Raw genomic sequence first — 7,691 nt, 5'->3', positions numbered from 1 at the left:
TGCAGTGTTACAGTCACACCAGTTCATAGGTGTGTGTGTGTGTGTACAAGTGTGTGTCCGTGCGTGTGTGAGTTGGTGTGTTGATTTTGCACTCTAGATGTTTTAGAGTTTCACCCCTTCATTGCTGTGCATCCCATTTCCCATTTATTTCCTATGGTTGGTCATTTTTGACCGAAGACCATGAGTGTGACTATTTTTTTTTTACGACCACTTAGCTTTTTCGAATCATGCCCTCATGTATTTTGTGTGTTCACATACCAAGTGCCATAAAAGTCACCAAGTTTCGTAACATTCTGGTGAAGCTATGATCTTTAAAAATTCAAAATGTAAAATTCTCCGGTCAGAAATGACCGAAGACCGCACAAGCACCTAAACACTTCCACTTTCCAATAATACCACTTACAGTTGACTCTAAAATATTTAGCTGGGATGAAATTTCAAGAACGGACTTATTGCAAATGTGGCATCATATCACAATTTTGTCCATATAGTGTTTTTTTGCTCAGATGAAAAAATATATTATTTTTTTAATATTATAAAGTAATAAAAACCAAAAACACTCTACACCAGAACCATATCCTGACATCACTGGATATCAAAGTATATCAAACCTGAAGAACCCATCCATTAATATTCACATTTTTCTTAATGACAGTTGCTTGGCTGACACATAATCCATTTGGCAAAGCAAAATATCTACAAAATAATTCAACCACATAAATATGCTTTTTGCCCCCATAATACAGTAGTAATGGCAACACAAATTGTGTAATGCATCACCATGGACTGTAGGCCATGTGGAAATAAACCACACAGTAGACTGACTTCTGAAGACACCATTTTGTGTCTATTTAACCATTTATACATATGTCAAAATAATGTATTTGAATTATATTTGAGGTCTTAATGTATTATATCTTAATTGACATATCTCTGAATACAACATATTGCAATATATACAGGTATGTACTGTAATTATGTTCCACTGCAAATATTTCTACATTGGCATCCACATAGTTTTCCTCAACTATATTTTTCTTTTCTTCTGCCTTTTTCTTGATACCTCTACTGATCGATTTATCAGTCATGTGTTTGTTTGTTTTTTTCCCTGTTTTTGTTCATGTCAACTCCAGGTCATAACCAGAGTGCTGATCTCACAGCCAACTGCCTGAGGTGAGGAAACCCTGCTGAGAATTTCTCCATTATGTCTCTCAGAGGAGAGGCTGAAAGTGAATTTATTGCTCTGTGGATGTTTGTTAAAGTCAGTATTGCCACTGTGAAGAACTGTGGATGTACTGTAATGTGGAGAAAAAAATGCAGAGGCAAACTTGGTGTACTGAGTGACAGTACCTTTTATGTACAAGTTGTGTTTAAATAGATCATGTCTGGAATTTCTGACTACCCACATTTACATGGCAATGATGACTGTTTCATGCTCAGAATCTTGGCTGCCCACTCACGGTCTCGTAGTAAGGAGAACGTAGGATGGATAGTGCTATTGCTGAAAATAACTGAGAAGAACAAATTATGACTCCAGTACATACTGTATGTTTATGTAGGCTATGCACAACAACCACATTTAGAGAAAGAGAGAGACTGAGTTACAGAGTAAGGGCTGTGCAGTGTTTCGGGTATCCACCATTCGCGAATAAGTTGCGGTTTGTTGTCTTATGAGTCAAGTCAAGTCAGTCTAGTCACCTTTATTTGTATAGCGCTTTATACAGTACTGGTTGTGTCAAAGCAGCTTTACAGAGACAAACAGGAAAATAGTTTGTCAATGATGCAAGACAATAACAGAGTCATTTTTCAGCTAAAGTCAGTTAATTGATGATTCAGTTATAACAACATCCAGTTCAGTTCTCTTCCAATAGTGTCTGTGCAATCAGTCCCCAACTAAGCAAGCCAAAGGCGACAGTGGCAAGGAACCAATACTACATCTGTGACAGAAATGGAGAAAAAACCTTGGGAGAAACCAAGTTCAGTCGGGGGGCCAGTTTTCCTCTGGCCAGACGAAACCAGCATGGCGTGGTTTAATTCCAGGCTGCAACACAGGTGCAGAGGTTCCCGTGGTCTTGTGCCAATGATCGTCGAGGTGACGAGGTCTTCGTAAGGGATCTGTCTCTGGGGCGCATCTAGTTGACACAGTCTCCGCCGACATTCAGGGCTGAAGAGGTCGTCTCTAGGTGCTGATCCACCATCTGGACTGGATACGGACTGGATCTGGGTGGCTACGGTGACCTCGGAATAAGAATGAAAGAGACTAATATTAGCGTAGATGCCATTCTTCTTACGATGTAACGAGTACATCGGATGTTATGGGAAGTGTTCCCGGTTCTGGTTGACCTATAGAATGCAGCCTAACAATCCTTTAACGTATTTGAATTATAGAAATGTGATAGTGTGTTATGTGAATGCCAGGTTAAAGAGAGTGAGTGATTTAATGAGCTAGGAAAGCTGTCCGTAAATCACTCACCAAAGCGGAAAAATGTGCTTTTGGCTGCTAGATCTCGATTAATGAAAATCACATTGTATTTGGTGTGAAACTAACTTGTTTAAATTAAAAAAAAAAAAAGTTGTAAAAAGTTACAATTTCATGCTTTGTCAAATTTTGAACAACCACTAAAAACATGTCTTCTTACAATCTTTGGCATAGACAAAGTATTTTGAAAGTTATTTGGCAGCATGCTTGAGCAAACTCAAAGTAAAAATTTTGGAGGATTTTGATTATTAGGGGTTCAAGCGCATAGTGCTGAAACTCTATTGTAAATGTTAGAATGGCCAAGGATCAGCAATCTCCACGTAAAACTGATCGGGCAGACCAAACCGTAAGTGGTCGAGACTTGAAACTTGGAGTAGTACTCACACCGTTTACAACATCACCAAGGCTCAAGTGTCTTATGTCGCTGGAATCCTTGGCTCGCGCCGGACAAAACGCACACCTCGGATTTGACCGTCACACTGAAATTTTGAAAAATCTACTTTTGCGAACAAATCCCAGGTTTTTCGCCCAACCGGAACCAAACCAGTGCAGAAATATTCCATGGAGAGTGAATATCAATAACTATATAAAAAAAGTTGAAATTTCACCGTCGCAAAGGGATGCCAAAACATTTGAAAGGCATGGGGCCACTTTCACTAAAATGGCTATAACTCTTTGGTCAAATAAAAAAAAAATTGCGGAGCTTGGCCACTTGGTGGCGGTATAAGCGGGAAAAACATAAAAATAGCTATAACTACGTAACCATTTGTCCAATCAACATGAAAATTGGTATGCACTGTCTTGGTCCAAACTGCCACAAGTGTCTATAATGACATTTGCATATCTTAAAAAACATGTCCGCCATTGGCCAATGAATTTTGAGCACCAATTAGACAAGGTTAATGGAGGTCAATCAGAACGAAACTCAATGGGCCTGTTTGACTCATGGTCCTAAAGGTCTGTGAGAAATTTGAAAGAAATTGGCCACTGAGGGGCAATATTGCATTTTCAAGGGCATGAACCATTGTATATTGCGCGGTTCTTGACACAGACACACAATATTTGTATCGTAGGGCAGACCTCCTCATTCCGAAAAACTTTGCCTCTAGGGCCACTGCTGTCAATCAAATCGTTTGTTAAATAATTGAGAATATATAAATTAGTCCTAGGTTTTTCAAAAAACCACTGCAGTACAATTCTGTGGACTCTATATGTCAATAATTATCAAAAAAAGTATACCTACTATAGCTATATAGTAGCTATAACTGGGTCCTTTAGAAAAGGGGCCTGTCCAAATATACCCAAATATACCCAAAAGCCTATAAAGCCTAAACGAAACCGCAAAACTTCACAAAATTAGGTTAGCATATGCGACAGGTGATTCTAAACAAGCAAGCAATGTTTTATGGAGATCGGACCACAGCTGGTGCTAGAACAGTCATAACCGTTAAAAAAATCATCATATTTCTTTGGCAAATTACCTGGATTTTCCCCCAAAAAAAATGTTTCTTTTTTTTATTTTTTATTATTGATTTAGGTGGTTACAGGCTTGATAAATAATATGTATTGTCTTTTTTCATATGTGCTTAAATGCCTTAAAGCGCTTGAACCCCGATAATCGCTGCTTGCAGCTATATTCCTATTTGTTTTCCCCGTGCTTGATAAATTTTGCTTGTGTAATGTGAACATATGCATAAGCATTTGGGAAGGCACTGCCACTTAATGGCTATTCTAATTTTAAATCAACACCGGCCTTGGAGTCTTATTTGTCGTATTATATTCAATTATGTAGCATATCCTATTGAAAAAGCCACCACTCGCCACTGATGTATTGGTATATTGTAACTAAAAAAAATGATTGTCACTGTATGTATTTGCTTCCTGTTTTTTTTTTTTTTTTATTGTTGAAAAATGGGTATGTTTATGTTTGGAGATAGAGTTAAGGAAGGTTAAATCTATAAAATTTTACAAATTTAGCAATAAGTGTACTTACGATATAAATGTTTCATTTAAAAAAAATGCTTCTATTGCTTTAAATACGTAACACTGCTTATGTTTTGGATGCTACGTCCATATTGTACATTTCAGCATCAACCCAAACATACAGAAAGGTGTGTTTTTCTATCTATAAATGTTATGTACACATACCTACAGTACGTATAAACAATGAGACTATGTGGAATAACAGTTTTTTGCAGTGAAATACTGGGCACAAAAGTGCAATTATGAATAACATGTCACACAAAAGAAGAATATGACAGAGAAATACCTCGACTTGTTCATATTCCAATATGTTATCTGTTATCATGACACTGAAAAATGCATGATCATTATCATGTCCAGTATCTGTGATTCTAACTATTTAAAAAGACATAGTCAGAGACAGAGGGGTGAAAGAGAAAGAGATGGATACAGAGACCAAGATGGTGCCAAATGTTTTCTGGATCAAACCGTTACTTCACCCCTCAGGAGGAGAAAAGTGATTCCAGTGTCTGATCTCAAGTTATGCAGACAGGCCCTGTCCCAAATAATGTACTTGATGTGTGTGTATTTCTTGTGTATTCATGGACACATGCACACCAAGGTCACATGATCATAGACTACCCCATTTGTCTTTTTAGGTTTCAGAAGAGTGCTAATGAGTGCCTTCTTTGCTATGTGCACTTGATGCCCACTTTTGCTGAGCCTGCATTGATGTGGGCTCCACTGTAGAACTGTGCCAGTCAACGTGACCAGTCATCACCACCACCGTGGCAGAGTAACACATGAGGTACAATCGTTTTTGTGCACGTGTAAAGGTTGCTATTTTGCATGGAAATTCAGACACGAGTGAAGTACAAAACCTTGTTAAGAAAATAAATAACAATTTAGCAACCAAATGTTCCAAGAAGTCATTTGTTTCCAAATTAGATACTAGGATACAACACAATGTCATGGCAATTCTTACATATTCCACATTTTGGTGAAATGACACAGGTGAGACAGGGAGTGTTACACACCCCAATTCTTTTATCTGATCCCATCCTGATTTCGCTTGAGCTTACAGGTGATTGTCACCTACACACCAACACACAAATTCAGATCTTTCATCAGCACCATGACTGTCTAATTCAAGTGCCAGGAAAATTAGGCACATGAACACCCTCTTATCGTACATCTTGAAAAAACACATTTCAGAATGAAATGAAATTCTGTTCTGTTTCAGTGTTTAATGGTGGTGGTGTTATTTAATCATGATGGTGTTATCAAAAGGCATTATCTGGAATTCGATTTTCCCAAGCGGAGGTGGCCAAGAAATGTTGGATAAAGTTTGGTTAGTCTAGATTGGAAGCAGTCCAAAATTTTAATAGGCCACTCAAAGATAATAGTAGTCTGTGTGATTAATAATGTTTTAATGGCTAACAACCAAAAGTAGGAGTTTTTCATGAAGCTTATACTGTATAGTTGCCTGGCCACCCATCATCATATAATACAGGATACTCCTATATTGAAAAATGAAATACATCGTCTCTGTGTAAATCCATGTAAGTAGGAGAAATGTTTAAAAAGCAGCACTAGTATTTGTAAATGGCCAAGGGTCCCTTAATTATACTAATTGTGGCAAATGTAGCAATAAAGCTGAAACAAACTATTATTTTAATAATCAATTAATCTAACGATTATTAGAATGATTTATCAAATAATTATCAATTATTTCACTGATTAATTGGTAGGTTTTAACTAATTATTCTGCTTTTATTGCACAGTAAAGTTATTCACTTTATTAGTTAAAATATCAAGTTATATTTTCTTACTAATAAATAAAACAAGGTAATCACTTTTGAAAATGTCAAACAATTATTACTATTATACAACTACAATTATTATACAATTATTTTTTTACTATACAAATCAAAATATTTGGTACACAAAATGAGATGACATTTTCATTATCCATTTAATTAACTGTATGAAAAACTATCTTATAGTGTTATAATCGAAACTGTCCTGAGCTAGATTAAGCTTTAATCTGCACAAACCAAACAATCTGCATTCACTAATAAAAAGGTTTAACATTAGCTAGCTTTATAGGTGAAGATTAAGTTGTAATTCTAACTGAAAGCGACACTGACACGTCCTGTTTAATAATGTATAGCTGCTTGCTTAAAAGCAGTCTATTGCATAAAATGTTACATACATAATTATGACATGGCTTGACTGGAGTGCTGAATTGCAGAGCTGGTGCAAACATTTCACTATGATCAGATGCTTTCTTAACTGCTGTTTTCTCACCGCTCTCATTGGGGCCTTTACACATGACAGCCTTTTTTGTTCGTAGTTTTGAAAAATCTTTCCACATTCTACTTGTTCTGCTTTGCTTGCAATCCCATGTGGCCCATGCCCGAAAGCTGAAAAATGCTGCCTCCACAAGTGGCATACAGAGGTAGGAAGGCAACAAGGCATGTCCGAATCCAAAGATTGTCAGATCCTGTCAAATGAGATACTCATCTGATCAATTTTTGAAGGCAGCAAAGATGCATCTTTCACAGTCTATGATATTGATCAACTTTTTCCACTTTTGATGTCATTTCTAGCAAAAAAAAAATTATAGTTTAGTTTAATATTCACTTAGATAAAACAAAAGCTCTCTGTTTAGTAGATCTTTAAAACATGGGGTCTCAGAAGTAGTAGTCTGCTGCAACAAGTCTGCCGCCTAAGCTTTTGGATGCGATCATATTCTTAGAAGAACATCTTTCTATTGGATTAGATCTGGTCAAACAGCATTATTGCAGGACTTGGTTAGATCATACGTGTTGCAGGAACTATGAAAACATCCAATGAAATTGGGCTGAATGCGCATAATCATGCATGGCACAATAATTTACCTCATTGCACAACTTATTGAAGGCAGACTCTTTGACTGCTGCGGGTCAATTTTAATGGTTTAATTTTTGCCAATCAATGGTGAGGGAGCTCCCATAGCATTGTTGAGAGGCTTTACCAGGTAGCTCTGACTTTTAAGAATAATGTTAATACACTATGTACATAAAGCCCCATTTCCCTTCCACCCCCATGGCACTTAAGCACATACTGAGCTTAAAGTCAATCATTGCTTCCACGAACTGCATATTTAGTGCTAACATCAAACTTGTAGCTACTGTAAAACCCAGGTAATGTTGGGCCAAATTGCCTTGAAGTCAGAGATTTAAAAAAAAAAAAAAAAAAAAAAAAA

At 36.9% G+C, this 7,691-nt stretch overlaps 1 protein-coding gene across 2 annotated transcripts in view; it reads right to left on the bottom strand.

The window, feature by feature from the left end:
• Positions 1–7,691, bottom strand: part of LOC107728352 (zona pellucida sperm-binding protein 3-like) — a 48,492-nt gene that overhangs the window by 38,396 nt on the left and 2,405 nt on the right. The gene's annotated exons all lie outside the window — the stretch shown is intronic.

Source organism: Sinocyclocheilus rhinocerous, unplaced genomic scaffold, assembly GCF_001515625.1.
Source record: "Sinocyclocheilus rhinocerous isolate Xijiao unplaced genomic scaffold, SAMN03320098_v1.1 scaffold277, whole genome shotgun sequence".
NCBI classification, from domain to species: Eukaryota; Metazoa; Chordata; class Actinopteri; order Cypriniformes; family Cyprinidae; genus Sinocyclocheilus; species Sinocyclocheilus rhinocerous.
Note: the sequence above shows the minus strand (reverse complement) of the source record. Positions and strands in the feature narration are given on the sequence as shown.